Source organism: Dama dama, chromosome 5 (assembly GCF_033118175.1).
Source record: "Dama dama isolate Ldn47 chromosome 5, ASM3311817v1, whole genome shotgun sequence".
In the NCBI taxonomy this organism is placed as follows: domain Eukaryota; kingdom Metazoa; phylum Chordata; class Mammalia; order Artiodactyla; family Cervidae; genus Dama; species Dama dama.
The window spans coordinates 80,733,278-80,749,756 of record NC_083685.1 but is presented as its reverse complement, the minus strand read 5'-3'; the positions used below and the strand labels follow the sequence as shown (position 1 = coordinate 80,749,756).

The 16,479-nt window shown below is 48.1% G+C and overlaps 1 protein-coding gene across 3 annotated transcripts in view; it reads right to left on the bottom strand.

Annotated features, from left to right (window-relative positions):
* The window catches only part of YPEL2 (yippee like 2), a 64,592-nt gene extending 48,113 nt beyond the window's left edge, over nt 1-16,479 (bottom strand). For 2 of the 3 annotated variants that reach the window (XR_009692919.1, XM_061142657.1), the window contains exon 1: nt 16,374-16,479. The gene's annotated coding sequence lies outside the window, so the exon portion shown is untranslated. Of the gene's footprint in view, nt 1-9,535; nt 9,577-16,373 lie in introns of those variants that run through there. The other variant, XM_061142659.1, reaches the window with a different exon arrangement.

Genomic DNA, 16,479 nt, shown 5'->3' with positions numbered 1-16,479 from the left:
TCGCTCAGTTGCTCCTTCTCCAGGGGATCTTCCCAACCCAGGGACTGGACCCGGGTTTCTTGCATTGCTGGCAGACTATTTAACAACTGAGCCACCAACAGAAGCTGTCTATCTATATATAAATACATATATATATCTGTTGAGGTTACAGCTTAACCATTTTCCAGCTTTTCCATCTTGTACTTATTGTAGGCCCTAAAGGAGGAAGTGGCAACCCACTCCAGTATTCTTGCCTGGAGAATCCCATGGACAGAGGAGCCTAGTGGGCTACAGCCCATGGGATCGCAAAGAGTCGGACACAGCTGAGCACACACGCACTTACCGCAGGAACTCTCAGGAATCCTAAGGAGGATTTCATGCTGGCTTTAAGAACAGGAGGGTAGGAGCATGAACAGGAGGGTAGGAGCTTGTTCCAGGAGGAAAGAGAGAAGACCCAACTGGAGGCAAGAAATAGGCTGCAGTGGAAAGGGGATAGGTGAGCCATTCTGGGACTGGAGACAGAAAAAAACAAAGAGACAGAATGGCTGTGGAAAACCTCTATCCCAGGAGATACTCCTCTCTCTTCCCCTTTTTCCTGATCTCACCAGAATCCTCAATCCTGCCCAGGAAGTGGGGAGACCCAGTTTCCCTAGGGTGCCACTTAAGAGAAGTGGGTGGTGGTATCTTCCCCTGGTGAGGAGGACAGGATTAGAGAGGGACTTGGATTCTGTCTTGGTTCTTCTCACTAGCTGCATTGCCACTGGGCAAGCTGCCTGAAAGAGACTAGCAGTGCCTACCTCGTGGAGGAGACAAAAGCATCAGATGACATAATGCAAGTGAAGCATTCAGCAGAGCACCTGGCATGTGGCTGGTACTCCATAACCTTGATTAGCTGCGATCATCCTCACCAGCAAGAGAGAAGAAAACACGGGAACCCTTCCTGTTCACAAGACCTGAATAAGCGGTGCTCCTGTCTGCCAGGTTGACTCATGGTGGTTAGAGGGTTAGGCCTAAATTAATCCACTTAAAGGTATACTGTGGTTTAAGCAGGTTCTGGTGGCTTAGCTGGGGATCTGACATTACTGCAGTGTCATTGTGAACAATAGACCACTCCATCACTTCGTGCAATGGAAGGTACCTCTGCAGTCAGCATTGACTCTACTAATCCCAGGAGGGGGCCGCTACTGAAAACCTTATTGAAACTCTGTATTAAAACTGCCACAAGCTGATGTGCAAGGCACGTGGGAAAAACAATGCTATCACTTCATGGTTAACCACTTTATACCTCTGAACTCAGGTGGTACTTTAAATCCATCTAGTTAATGGGAAAAAAAAAAAAAAAACCATTTGGATATTCAGGAAACCACTCTTTCATAAACAAAACCAACCATTCATCTCTATGTTGGATACAGGGTCTAGTCTTAATTTCAGGGGGATTATCTTTCAGATGATAATCCAACATGATCTCTAGGATTCCTTCAGCTCTTAAAAACCTGATTTCATGTTGTAATGATGTCTCTGCCAGCTGAACCCTGCCCCAGAGAAAAGTGCCCACCCACCAACCTTCTGTTTTGCGAGGTCACAGAAACATCCCAGCCTCGCAGAGTCCACTGGCTGGACAGTGCTTTGCAACATCTGTTAGCAAAACAATATATTTCCACATGGCCCTTAGTTCAGCACTCTGCCTGGGAGGCCCCCATGTGAGGTTTACATCTGTTAGAACATCTGCATAGAGAAGAGGCACTTCCTCTTGAATATTCTGAAACTTGCAAGTAATTTACTAGTCATTACATACAAATAGCTGTTGCTAGCTGGCTAGGAAGAGATCAGATATTACTTTGGGTTGTTTCTAACCAAATACAACCTGTCTGAAGATTCATTACCAAGCACATTTGGCTCAAGTTCACTGATGGCTTCCTTCTTTTTCTTATACAACACCAAGATCCAAAAAGGATTTAAGGGGGCTTTACAAAAGCACAAATCATACAACACTATTAAAATAGATTAAGAAATTAGGGTAGGAAGAATTAAAGAACAAAAAGAGAGTTAAGACACAAATACATGCTATTAAATTGCTAAAGATTTTCTGAATTTCAACTGCAAATTTGGCTTTGAGCTCCCCAAGAACCAAGGCAGGAAAAGAAAATACCAGCCGTTAGACGTTTTGTATTTCCTATGAAATGAAAGCATCTTGGCTGCTCAGGACACAGATTCTCTGAGAGACATTTCTCCTCTGGGTGGTTGCAGGAGACAGTGAGCAGGCCAGTGGACGGAGCCCCAGTGCGTCAGCCCTTCCCGCCACGGGATTCTCTTACAAGACTGTCTCAGAGGCCCCTCCGCGAAAATGGACAGCGCGAGGAACACTGACGATTCAGTAACTGGGATTCTACATGGGGTCAAATGAGGGCGGCCCAAGAACGTGGCTTTCGGATGGTCTGGCTGGATCCAGCGATATCGGCTCTCCAGAGGAACGGGAGAGCTACACAGCCTTCTGGCAGCGCTCCACGAATATCATTTATCACAACCAGGCTTTTGAGTAACAAAAATATGGGCAGCCTCCAACATGCCAAGTCCAAACACTAATACTTTTGAATGCTAGCACTTCTTTGGCCTGGGTGCTGCATTCAGCTCTCTCCCTGGGCTGTTTTTTCCCCTGAAACTCTCCCTTATGGGCTCCTCTTGCCTCTCTGGGTTCCTCGGTCTCTGATGGAGCCTCAGTCTCCCAGGCAGCTCTTCCATCCTCCTCCTTCTTGGAGGAGCTTCCACCAGATGCCTGCTTGCCCTCCCCCCAACCCCCTACACCTCCAGCATTCTCATCCACACTCAAGTCTTCTAAATACCTCTCTGGATTCCTTTCTTTCTTTCTTTAATATTTATTTTTTATTTGGCTGCACTGGGTCTTAGTTATGGGATCTAGTTCCCTGACCAGGGATGGAACCCAGGCCCCCTGCATGGGAAGCGTGGAGTCTTAGCCACTGGACCACCAGGGAAGTCCATGGATTCCTCTCTACAGGGGGACCCCTTTCTGGCTCCTAGGAAAGCACTTCGAATTCCCAAAGCCAGCACCATCTCTCCCCCTCCCCCTGGCTCCCATCCCCTTTCCTCCTCTTCTGTTTCCTCCTCCTGGAGGCCCAGCTGCCCAGGCAGGAAACTCCCTTTTTTCTCTCTCCCTTCTATGTCACACACACACACACAAACACCAGCCTGTCCCCTACACAGCTACTGCCTTGACAACCCACCCTCCCACCGTCATCCTCAGTCACAGCCAGCAGCTTTGGGAGCCAGGTCCTCTCTCTCATTCTGAACTTCCTAAACTGGTCCCCCTGACTCAGCGCTTACCTCTCCAACCCAGCCCCTTCTAGAATTCTATTTATACAGCACAATCTGATCACAGCTCTCGCATGTTTCAACCTCCAGTGGTTTCCTAGCAGCCTGCAAGGCAAGGTTCAGCCCCCGTGACGTGGCACTGAAGCCTGGGCCCAATTCTCTCTATCTTCTCATCAGCTTCCCACACTGCGGTAAACCTGTCTCCCCATCTGACCGAGCTCCTTCATTACCCTTTCTCAAGTTATTTCAGCCTCCTGCAAAGCCTTAACCTATCTTCTCTGCCCAGGAAATACCTCCTCATCCCTTAATACCCAGCTCCAATAAGACCCTGAGGAAGGACTTCCCTGGCAGCCCAGTGCTGCCGATGCAGGGGACGCAGGATCGATCCCTGGTTGTGGAGCTTAGGATCTCACATATCTCACAGGCCAAAAGAAAAAGAGAGCCTAAGCAGAGCTAGGGGCCCCCTTCATCCAGCATGCAAAAAAACCGTTCTCTGGAATGGTACTTTTCCACTCTCAGCCTGGAAACTTCCTGCAGTCAGAGGTCCAGTCTCTATCCACCCACCCTCCTTGGTTCCCAAGGACTCCGGGTATCCAGCACACTGGAGATTCTTGATAAATGTTAATTAACTGAGTAAACTGAATGACCATCATTGGCTCTGTGCTGCCCTATAAAGCTGGTATTTTTTTTATAGTCTCCTTACTTTGCCCTTATCCAGTACATTTAAAATACTGAATTCCGGGCATTACATGGGACTCACACACCAGTAATGTTCCACAGACTCTTCTGATGTAAACTCACTTGGGCTGGCAGGTTGAAACTCAGGACTGCGGAGCCCTATCTCTGATATTACCCAGCTGCTGTCTGCTGGCAGAAATACTTCCCATTCAGCCTCCCCTGGCCCTTCCCACCACTGCCCACCTAGGGCAACTTCCCAAGGCACCCTCTCCAGGCTGGCAGTGGCTTCTAGACCCCTAAAGAAACCCCCAGGCTTCCCACCCAGGAACCTTCTCTTCCAGGAGGGTCCCCACTAAAGCCCCAAGGCAGTCTGAGCTGCTGTTCTAGGTAAGACTGAGTCAGAGAAAATGCAGTGTCAGACTTGGTTCAGGCCGAGGAAAGGGTCCCTTGACCTTGCCTCTGCTCCACGTTTCAAAGAAACCAGATCTACCTACTTGCCGGTCCCCAGGGACTGTCACCTTCAGTGTGAGTCCTTCATTTTCTGCTTGGCCATGCTCAAGCATGGCTTGATAATCCTGGTTAAAACAAAATGAATGCATTCTTCCCGTGATCTGGGCCCCAGACAGGGATCCAGCCCATTCCTCTGTCCCAGACAAGGCTACACTATGAACTGCTATGTAAAGCAGCCATTTAGAAGATCCATAAAGAAAACGTCTTGGAAAGCAGAGTATGAGATGTGGCCAGTCGTCAGGTTACTTCTCAAGGGAACCCTCACCTTAGACTCCTCCAGGCCCCACTAAGACAGACCCCCAACTCCATGTGATAGCACTTGTCACCGTTGTTATTGAGATGATTATTTGATTGTCATCTGTGTCTCACACACTCAAAGATCCAATATTATTTACTGAATAAATGACTGTCTTTTGGAACACGGGCACTGTGTGACCTTGATTTCTCTTTAACTGCTGCTCCCCTAGGGCGCAGCTGGGGCCCCAATTAACTACAAGCCATCCATCCCAAATCTGCCAATACCATTCTATTGTTCTCCTGTCAGCATGCCTTTGGCTTTCTCACTTTAACCTCCCAATTCAAATAAATCCAAAACTCGGCTCTGACATCTGTGGCTGGGCTCCCTGCCTTTCCACGATTGGAATTTGGAAACTGGACTTAAAACTCAGGAGGAAAAAAACGGGCAGAGGCACTTTCAAAAGGCTGCCTGTATGTCCAAAGTCTCGGCCGTCACCACCCCAGAGATGGATGCATTTTGTTCTAAGAATTAAAGTGTCACCTAGTGTGGCCATTTATTGAAGGAATGGAAAAGGAACAGGGTGGGAGAGACAGATTGATTCTAGAGCAAATTTCTGGCTTCTTCCTGTTATGGGAATGGCAGATTTTCATAAGAATGACAGCTGCATCTCCTTTTCAGCCTGGCACTCCTAGGTGGAGCCAAGCATGTTGCCGGTGCAGCCTTTTCACATACTGTCAGAGGCCTCCACAAAGCTAGTAGTTTATGGGTTAATCCTCCCACTAGATGCTGTGTCGTTCCTGATCACGTCCAGGAACCACATCCAGTTGATCATCTGTCATAGCTAGCCCCAAGCCCCACTGGCACTAAGAGCTCAGAGAAGGAAGGTAGGAAATGAGCGAAGGACAGACGTAGGAAGAATCACTGAGGCCTTTCAGCAACTGTCAGAAAGCCTCCAGAGCTCCACAATGTATTACTTTCTTACTGTGGGCCCATGAGGGGTGAAGCACTCGAAACATATTATCTCAATCCTCACAACAACCCAGAGAGGCAGGTATTATTATGATTACTACTATTTGAGAGATGATGAAAAAGCCCAAAAGAAGTTAAGCAATTTGCCCAAGGTCACTCTGCTAGAAAGTACCAAAAAGTGAAGTCAAACTGTTCGTCGCCCAGTGTCTGACTCTTTCTGACCCCAGCGACCACAGGACTCCAGGCTCCTCTGCCCATGGGATTCTCCAGGCAAGAATACTGCAGTGGGCTGCCATTTCCTTCTCCAGGGGATCTTCCCTAAACCAGGGATCGAACCCAGGTCTCCTGCACTGCAGGCAGATTCTTTTCTGTCTGAGCCACCAGTGGCTTAAATAGAAAAGTACCAGAATTGAGATTTGAATCTGGGAACCACCCCCCAACCCCACCAGGGGATCCTTCAACCAAGACATGACAGAAAGTGATCTGAAGAGGTGCATCCTTGGTCCTGAGCCCTCTAAGACAGTACCTCCCAGAGAGAGAGACCAAGTCAATTAATGACAATGCAAAACGAAGATGTCAAGTTCTCTCAAAACATCTTCAGACTCCCAGGGTTGGCCCAGTGAGTCAACTTTTAATTGCAGCAACCTGAGAAAACAAATGAGGGGAGGGAATAACCGGAACCAGAAGGTGGGACAGCAGAGTAGGCACAAGAGAATGCTCGTTTTCAGTTCTTGTCATCTCTTCACGCTAACGGGGTATTTAGCTTTCAGGCTGCAGTCATGGGTGGAAATACTTTCCCCCCTCAAATCCTGAAGAAAACAAATTAAGAATCATGTAAGCAAAACCATCCCAAAGCCCTATCTAATATATATTTACATAACACACGTTTATACCCTTAGCACAGCAAATACTGAAAGTGAATCCTTTCTACCATATGGTCCCTTTGGAGGTGGGTCAGTTTAGGTAGGGACACCCCAACAAAGACGAAAGTGGTCAAAGAAAACGATTAAGGGAACACAAATACAATGGATGACACACAGGGACTTACAAACAAAAGAAAAGGAAGAGGCAGACATAGAAACTAAGGGAAAGGAGGCCAGAGGTTAAGGAGGTTTAGTAGCTGGTTTCTGCCTGGGAGAGCAACTGCCTTAGTGATTTCCAGGCCTCGGACATGAGTAGGGTGGGCTCCCTAGAAAAACCTGGGAAATGGGGATATGCAGGAGTATTATTTGCTTATTCTTATTAGATTCCCTATTCCAAAAATTCTGATTCTATAGGCCTTTAGCTGGGCCAGGAATTCTTAAGACAATCAAGGTAGAGAATCCCTAGGGACAGTCTCACTTTTGAGGATGCCTATTACCTATGTATGATTTTTCCAGTAGTATGGATGTTGAGAGCTGGACCACGAAGAAGGCTGAGTGCTGAAGAACTGCTTTCAAAGTGTGGTACTAGAGAACACTCTTGAGAGTCCCTTGGACAGCAAGGAGATCAAATTCAATGGAAGAACTGATGCTGAAGCTGAAGCTCCAATCCTTTGGCTACCTGATGCAAAGAGCTGAGTCGCTGGAAAAGACCCTGATGCTGGGAAAGATTGAGGGCAAGAGATGGTTGGATGGCATCCTGACTCAATGGACAGGAATTTGAGCAAACTCAGGGAGATTGTGAAGGATAGGGAAGCCTGGAGTGCGGCAGTCCATGAGGTTGCAAAGAGTCAGACACGACTGAGCAACTCAACAACAATGATCTATGTCAGCTAGGCTGTTGTGCACAGGTCTTCATCGTCCAGAGTTCTACTGTGAATGTAAGTTACAGTCCACTTCTGTGGAGCTACTCGGCAGCAATGGCAGCCTAAGCAATTTCTTCTCGCATCATACATGCCTCCTGGCGCGCCTCGTACATTTCCGCTCACGTTCATACCCCCGTGGTTGTGCACACACTGTGTCCCCCCGCGTGTTTCTTTCTGCATGTCACTTCCCAGCCCTATCTCCAAAACGCCTACCCTTCTTTCTGTATCGCTCTAAGGACTTTAGACTCTACCTTGTACTCTGGTTATTGACATAGATGCCTTAATCACTCCTATTTGAGGATATGCTCTTTCCTAGGGGCCATATTATAACTTATCTTTTTCTCCCAAAGGTCTTATCATCTGTTGAATGATGATTACCCAGGGAAATAAAATCAAGGTTGAATTTCAGCCCCAGGCCAGAGGTTCCTCTTCTCTATCTCAAAAAAGGAATTGAAATTTTCCTGACTCAGGCAGGATATGTTCTGCCCCAGGTACTCCCACCCAGAACACCATGGGAAAACAAACCAAATCATTAGGTAGGTCAATATTTCCTATAACAAAATTCACATTAGCTAAAATAAAGCCACTTTCTTCTGCCCAACTGATCTCAACCACTGCTCACACCCAGGGGACTCTGAGCCTCAGTGGCATGCATGTGGCTTCCCCGGGGGGCTCAATGGTAAAGAATCTACCTGCCAAGCAGGAGACACGAGTTCTATCCCTGGGTTGGGAAGATCCCCTAGAGAAGGAAATGGCCACCCACTCCAGTATTCTGGCCTGGGAAATCCCACGAAAACAGAGGAGCCTGGCGGGCGACAGCCCATGGGGTGGCAAAGAGTCAGACACGACTTAGCGAGTAAACAGCATCCGGCACCCATCTGCCATCTGGATAGCAAGCCTTCCTCTCGTGGCAAGAAACAGCCAAGGGAACTCCGGACACTAGAGGCTAATTTCATCCTGAGTAGCGACTCTTATTTCAGCTAAAACCCACTAAGTCTGGACAGACTGCATTCCCAAGACCACGGGGAGGCCTGACTGCCCTGGAACACAGGAGACCAGAGAGGTCAGTGACCCGGCCAGGAAGCAGGGCTTCAGGTGGCAGAGCACACCTCACTGGCAGATGCTTAGTCCCATTCCAAGAGAGAAGGGAGGCCTGGCCTAGCACTGAGACATTATGAGTTCTTCAGAGTTTAAGTCAGGAGTTGGTACTCCTCCAAAATGCACAGGAGTTGTAAGAGCCCTGGATCTGAGAAATAAAAGATACAGTTTACAGTCTATGCTGTGCCCTACTTAGTTCTGTGCATTAATAAGCAAGTTCTTATGCCTGTTTGAGCCTCAACATTTATGTCTCTAAAATGTAACACCTAAAATGGATTTGAATGCCCAATCCAGCAAATATCTAAATAATACAGAGTTATAAACCATTAGCTAAAAAGCAGGGAAAATAAAAGGATAAAGTTACCACTGGAAAAAATTGGGATACAGGGCCCAACAGTTATTAAAGTCAAGCCACAAATTTGTTTCTCTGCTTCCTGGCAGCCAAAGCAAAAAGAGAAATATGATCAGTTACACCCAATTGTCCACAAAGGAAAATCATTCCAGTTCCTTGGGAGAGGCAAAGCTTTTCCTGGCACCGGATTCTGAAAGGAAATTTCTCCAATTAGCAGAGATATTAAATGAAGCTGTAGCTTAAGTCTTCAACAATGTAAACTCTTACAAGAAATATAGTAGCAAGTTACATAAAGCTATTTTGGAGAGCATCAGTCCATAAAGCAAAGGGCAGGACACCCAAGTTCATCTCAGTGAAAGTAATTCTGGCGGGGCTGAGCTAACATGGCCCAAGCATGCAGCTTTCACTGGCCCAACTTAAATCAAGGATAAAACTAAGACCAGGTAGACAACTTGTTCTTCCAAACACTTCTATAAATATTACTTCTTCCACATGGATGTTTATTAAGAATTGGGTAGCAATTTCCAATTAGATGACTTCTACATTCCATTCCAGTTCTGATAAATCTAAGTGACCTTTTTGGTCTTCATTTACTTACATTAATGTAAAATCTGGTAGTTTTCTCTGTCTTACTGCACTCCCAAATCAATGGAAATTCCTGCCAGTGAGAGAGACAGAGAGAATCTAACTATTAACATTACTCTTGCTATTAATAGCTAATACCAAGAGCTCATGTACCAGGCCTAGGACCTGGGTTCCTGTACATTCTCTCATTTAATCCTCCCACCAACCTTGTGTGATAGTAATATTATTAGTCTCATCTAACAAATAAGGAGCAGAGACTCAGAGAAAATGTCCAAGGTCACAGAGCTTTCTAGTTCCAAAGTCAAGATTCTTAGCCCTACTTATAGTGCCTAGTATTAATGAAACATGATTACTATGTTTGTCAGAACAATGAAGCCTAGTGAGGCCAGTAAAGCAGGCAAGAGTTATTATAACAACAAAAAAATAACCGTGGAGATTTTAGAGACTTTGGCAACCTATAAAAAGAAAAAAAGGATGAAAAATTTGTGAGAGGCAGAAATCTCAGAAGAAAGTAATTCCACAGGAACAGAAAATCTCAGGAAAAGGAATAGAAAACTTCTTTTCCTCCTCTTCTCTTGAAAACAAAATATTATAAAATAGACAATGAATGAAAACCTACTACACAGCACAGGGAACTCTGCTCAATGCCCCGTGATGACCTAAATGGGAAGGAAATCTAAAAAAGAGGGGAGGGATGTGTTATCTACACGTACCGGATTCACTGTGCTGCACGAGAGAAATTAACACAACATTGTAAAGCAACTACACTCCCGGAAAACTCACTCAAACCCACGTCCATTGAGTAGTGATGCCACCCAACCATCTCAGCCTCTGTCGCCCCTTCTCCTCCTGCCCTCCATCTTCCCCAGCATCAGGGTCTTTTCCAATTTGTCAGTTCTTCCCATTAGGTGGCCAAAGCATTAGAGCTTCAGCTTCAGCATCAGTCCTTCCAATGAACACCCAGGACTGATCTCCTTTAGGATAGACTGGTTGGATCTCCTTGCAGTCCAAGGGACTCTCAAGAGTCTTCTCCAACACCACAGTTCAAAAGCATCAATTCTACGGTGCTCAGCTTTCTTTATGGTCCAACCATCACATCCATACATGACTACTGGAAAAACCATAGCTTTGACTAGATGGACTTTTGTTGGCAACGTAATATCTCTGCTTTTTAATATGCTGTCTAGGTTGGTATTAACTTTTCTTCCAGGGAGCAAGTGTCTTTTAATTTCATGGCTGCAGTCACCATCTGCAGTGATTTTGGAACACCCAAAAAATAAAGTCTGTCACTGTTTCCATTGTTTCCCCATCTATTTGCAGTGAAGTGATGGGACCAGATGCCATGATCTTAGTTTTCTGAATGTTGAGTTTTAAGCCAACTTTTTCACTTTCCTCTTTCACTTTCATCAAAAGGCTCTTTAGTTCTTCTTCACTTTCTGCCATAAGGGTGGTGTCATCTGCATATCTGAGGTTATTGATATTTCTCCCAACAATCTTGATTCCTGCTTGTGCTTCATAGCCCAGCATTTCTCATGATGTACTCTGAATAGAAGTTAAATAAGCAGGGTGGCAACATACAGCCTTGACATACTCCTTTCCTGATTTGGAACCAGTCTGTTGTTCCATGTCCAGTTCTAACTGTTGCTTCCTGACCTGCATACAGCTTTCTCAGGAGGCAGGTCAGGTGGTCTAGTATTCCCATCTCTTGAAGAATTTTCCACAGTTTATTGTGATCCACACAGTCAAAGGCTTTGGCGTAGTCAATAAAGCAGAAGTAGATGTTTTTCTAGAATTCCCTTGCTTTTTCAATGATCCAGCGGATGTTGGCAATTTGATCTCTGGTTCCTCTGCCTTTTCTAAATCCAGCTTGAACATCTATCTGAAAGTTCAAGGTTCACATACTGTTGAGGCCTGGCTTGGAAAATTTTGAGCATTACTTTGCTAGCATGTGAGATGAGTGCAACTGTGTGGTAGTTTGAGCATTCTTTGGCATTGCCTTTCTTTGAGATTGGAATGAAAACTGACCTTTTCCAGTCCTGTGGCCACTGCTGAGTTTTCCAAATTTGCTGGCATATTGAGTGCAGCACTTTCACAGCATCATCTTTTAGGATTTGAAATAGCTCAACTGGAATTCCATCACCTCCACTAGCTTTGTTCATAGTTCCTACTCTTAAAAGACTCTAAACTTTGGCTCTCTTGGTCATTTACTCATTCATTCATTCCAGCAACAATTAGATTTTTACCCTGTGCTACTCCCTGCCAGGCACTGTCAGCAGTGAGCAAGACAGAGGAGCTTCCAATCCAGCCACCAAGTAGACAAATACATTTCCAGATGGTATTAAAGTGCTTTGGAGAAAAAAAAAAATTAAGGGGATTACGAGAGGCTGAGAGGGGCAGGGAGGGAGGACTGTTCTAGATAACAGGTCAGGGAGGGGCTCTCTGAGAAGCAAGTGAGGGAACCCAATCATGCAAAAATTTGGAGACCAGGCACCAGCAGAAAGGCCCCATGACAAAAACAAACCTTACATGTTTTAGAAACTTCTGGAAGGCCACTGCAGTAGACTGAAGCCAGCCTGAAGTAGAACAGACCAAGTGAAGGCCGGCAGGGAATGAGGTGGGAGAAGATGGAGACGGGGCTACAGGGAAAGGAGGTGGACTCCTTCTGAAGGGCAATGGGAGGGGCATAACCCTAGTGTAAAATCTCCAGGGCTGTGGTCAGAGCTCCAAGGGAAGTTCAGAGAGATGTAGTATCACCAAACTCAAAACTCTTAAGGGAATCCCTTTAGCCTGTAGGCCCTGGTTTTCCATTGTTTGTTGTTGTTTAGTCCCTAAGTCTTCTGCAACCCCATGGATTGTAGCCTGCCAGACTCCTCTGTCCATGGCATTCTCCAGGCAAGAATACTGGAGTGGGTTGCCATTTCCTTCTTCAGGGGAATCTTCCTGACCCAGGGATTGAACCGGCATCTCCTGCATTGCAGGCAAATTCTTTACCACTGAGCTGCCAGGGAAACCTGCTTTCCATCACTAGATGCCAAAAGTAAAAAAGACAGTTCCCTTTCCAGAGCTTTATACCCCCCATTATGAAGGGAATGCAATTGTCAGAGCAACTGGTGGTTTGGTTGACAGACTCTAGGGAAATGCCAAGATAATTTACAAAGAAAACTGATCCAGACCTCTATCTGAATCCCACCTGCTCTTCCCATCCTAGGATGTCGTATCCTTGGCCATCCTTTTGTTGTTTTCTATTCCAGAGGCTCAAAACTCAACACTCTCCATGTGAGCTGCTAGACCAGACTGAGTATTATTAAAGTTAATTTCAACAATCCCACTGTTAGCCTTCCCAAATAAGGCATACCCTTGGCAGGAAGGACCACAGAAGGATGAATTTGAATTTGAATCTTTTCTGAAGCTAAACTGCAGCTTTGATTAATTCGAAGAAACTTCTTTTACCAACGTGTTTGGACACAAGAATAGGAGGGAAACATCCAACATGTGGAAGCAGCAGGCGTGTGTTTCTGCTTGAAAGTAGAGATGGGTAAAGCGAAGTGAAAGTGTTAGTCGCTCAGTCGTGTCCGAGTCTTTGCAATCCCATGGACTGCAGCCCACCAGGCTCCTCTGTCCATGGGATTTTCCAGGCAAGGATACTGGAGTGGTTTGCCATTTCCTTCTCCAGGATCCAACCCCAGTCTCCTGCATTGCAGGCAGATTCTTTACCTGAGCTACCAGGGAACAGGTAAGAGAGACAGGTAACAGCATCAGAAAATGGGTGACTAATCAAGATCCAACTGCACACAGGAGCCGAGCCACCACCCAGGAAAGAAGCTGGGCTGAGGTCGGCAAGGGGGCATGGAAACTTGTTGTCACTTCTTGTTAACAGACAAACCCCTGGCTCCCCTCCCCACAAAAATAAAATCACCAGTATGCCCTTCCTCCAGGTTACACAGCCTGAAATACCCAGATACTAAACAAAATCAACCTTTCCTGCTGGCCAGACTCTTAATGTCCCAGGCACAATGACTGTTATCCTCAACTCAAAACCATTAAAATCATTAAAACCCTGAAAATTCACCTACATCTGGGAATAATGCAGCAGGTTCAACAGCACTACTCATGACCCCAACCCCACACACCTAGAAACATCCAGAATAGTGAATGTACAGAATAGTGAAAAGCAGCCCTCAAATGGACTGGAGCAGGGTGCTGCGGGGAGTAACAGAGCCCATGCCTATCTCTCAGGGCCAATGCTTCAAGGCAGCTGAAAGCAAACACTATACCCTTAGACGTTTCAAAGCCTGGGCCTGCGACAGATCAGCGGTCCTAGGTCTGTACACAGTGTGGGTCATATAATCTGACCAAGGCTTTGCATATCATTGTTCATCACCCCCAATTCCCACTAGTTCAGCGTTTCTTATCAACCATCTGTCTCACAACCTCATGGCCCACTTATTAAAAACGTCCCTCACTGACAATAAACATCTCCGGACTGGACTTACAAACTACAGTGTTTAAACACTACCCAGGTCGTCTTTATGCACATTTAAGTCTGAGAACTTCAGCAATGTTTCTGCAAACTCTGGGCCATGAGTCATGACCAGCAGTTGATTTTTTTTTTTAATTAAGTAGGAAAAAATTATAAATAGAACACACTGCAGGTAGTCAGGGCAATTATTGTTTCTGGGAACTTAAGCGGTTGTGGACCTCTGTGCAGTGATGTAAAATGTATTCATCACTGTGGTTCAGTTTAAAAACCACTCTCCTAGAGGGATGAAGGAATATTTTTATGGAATATTTTATGCTATTCCTATGCATGGTGTTTATTTACCATTTTTCACCCCTAATTCCGAGCTTCTGGATTTTAGTTCAAGCACAAGTTATCAAGACACAAAGGCTGTTATCAAATCCTAAACTGATGAGGCAATGTCAAACTGAACAGGGGGGTCAGCCCAAGGCTCCTTCCTGCCCCAGACCCTTCTCAAGGAGCTGGGGATATGGAAAGTGCCAAAGGGAAGTTTGTACAACTCTCCCCAGGCTGGACCTGTTCCTTGGTAAAGAACTTGCACACTCATTATCATACATTAGAAGAATTGAAATATTCCCTTATGGGTGGGTAGGGAGCCGGGCGGGGGAGGCTCAGTCTCAGTCTAAGGAATAAGAGAACTCAGGTTCAACCCATCAGTGCAGTCCTGGGGCAGTGACTAGGTCAAAGGAAAGTCAGGGAAGGGTGAATCCAGGCCCACTGACCAGCAGGCCCTGAGCTCTCAGAATCGGGACAGCACTGGACAGCATCCGGCATGTGAAGTCACGTCTCACCCCAGAACCAGTGACATCGGTTGCCTTGGGCAAGTCACTTAGCTTTTCAATCCCCTAGGTTCCTCGCATGGCCAATGTTCTGGGAGCAAGTGGAACACAAGGAATCAGACAGCGTCCCTTCTTGCCCAATGCAAGGACAGGCAGCCCCATCTGGCCCGACCAGAAGAGAGGAACATGGGAGGAAGAGCTAGGAGGGAGAAGGAATAGCTGGGACTTCTCTGGTGGTCCAGGGGTTAAGGCTCCAGCTGCCATTGCAAGGGGCGTGGGTTCCATCCCTGATGGGGGAACTAAGATCCCGCCTGCCAGCAGGATGTGGCCAAAAAGAAAAAAAAAAAAAAGAGTAGCTAGCTGTCTTTTCAGCTTTTAGACTCATCAGAAGCAACGACTTACTGAAAACAGCCTGAAGACTCGAGGAGAGCAACCGACGAGGAGGCCGGAGCTCAAAAACCAAACAAACAAAAAAAAAAAACCCCAGCGAAGCCCAGGAGCGGTTTCCCTGTGCCATTCAAAGCCGCGGGACCGCGGGCAGGTCAGCTACATCACACAGAAAAACCGAGGGCGCTCACTCCCTAGGCTTTATAAGCTCTTGTAAGCCGAGAGTGAAGTCAGAGGTGGCAGGCTCCTGGGCCGGGTCCAAAAGAACAGGTGGTTCCCCTCCCCCCCACCCTCGCCAACGAGAGAAAAGTCACCACTTGCGGTAAAGATACCCAGAGGAGGTCAGCGGCCAGGGAGGGTGCACCTGAAGCAGTGAGGGGTCGGGGCTGCCCCCCCAAACCCACTTCCCGAGAGATACTCGCTGGAGAGGCCCCCTGATTCCGTCGGGCAGGAGTGAACTCGCGCCCACCTCTTTGGCAAGGGCCCTGGGGAGGTGCCGGGAAGCGGCCAGGCAGGAACTCTGCTGCGGTTACCTCTGCCCGGGGCCGGCCAAGTGCTCCTCGGAGTCTTGAGGGCGGCCAGTCCCCCAAAAGGCGGGGGACCGGTGGGGCACCGAGGGCGGCGCCCCCGGATCCAGTGTCTCCAGCGGAGACCCAGCGACATCGGGGACAGAAAACGCCTGAAACTCCCACCACGGCCCCCCACCCACGAAGTGCCAACCCGCGGGAACTAAGCTGAGAAAGGCGCGGCCATCGGGTCTCCAGGTTCACACCCCCCGCCCCCGCCCCGCGCGCCCCAGACCAGCCCGGCTTGTCGCCCGGGTCCCCGGCCCCGACCCGGGGACCCGCGCCCCCTCGGCGCCCGCCGCGGGCCGCAGCCGGGCCCCGGCAGTGTTTGTAAACAAACCGATCACGTGGCCCCGGCGGCTCGCTCCCCGCCCCCTGTGCCCGCGGCACCCCCACCCCGCCCTGGGGCGACCCCCACGCCGGACCCCACCTCGGCCGCGCCGGCCGGAGGGTGCCGCGCGCGCTCCGAGAGAGCCGGGCCGCCGGGGCCCCGGGGCGGGGTGGCGGGGGGACGGGGACAGGCGTCCCGCGCCCCAAGCGGGCGCCCCGCGCTGACAGCACGCCCCACGCCCACGCGCGCCGCGCTCGCGTCTCACTCACCCGGCAGCCCGCAGCCCCGTCCGGCCCGCGCCGCGCTCGGCTCCGCGGGGATGCGCAGCAGCGAAGGACCGCCCGGCCGGATCCCGGGCCCCGGGCGCGCTCTTAA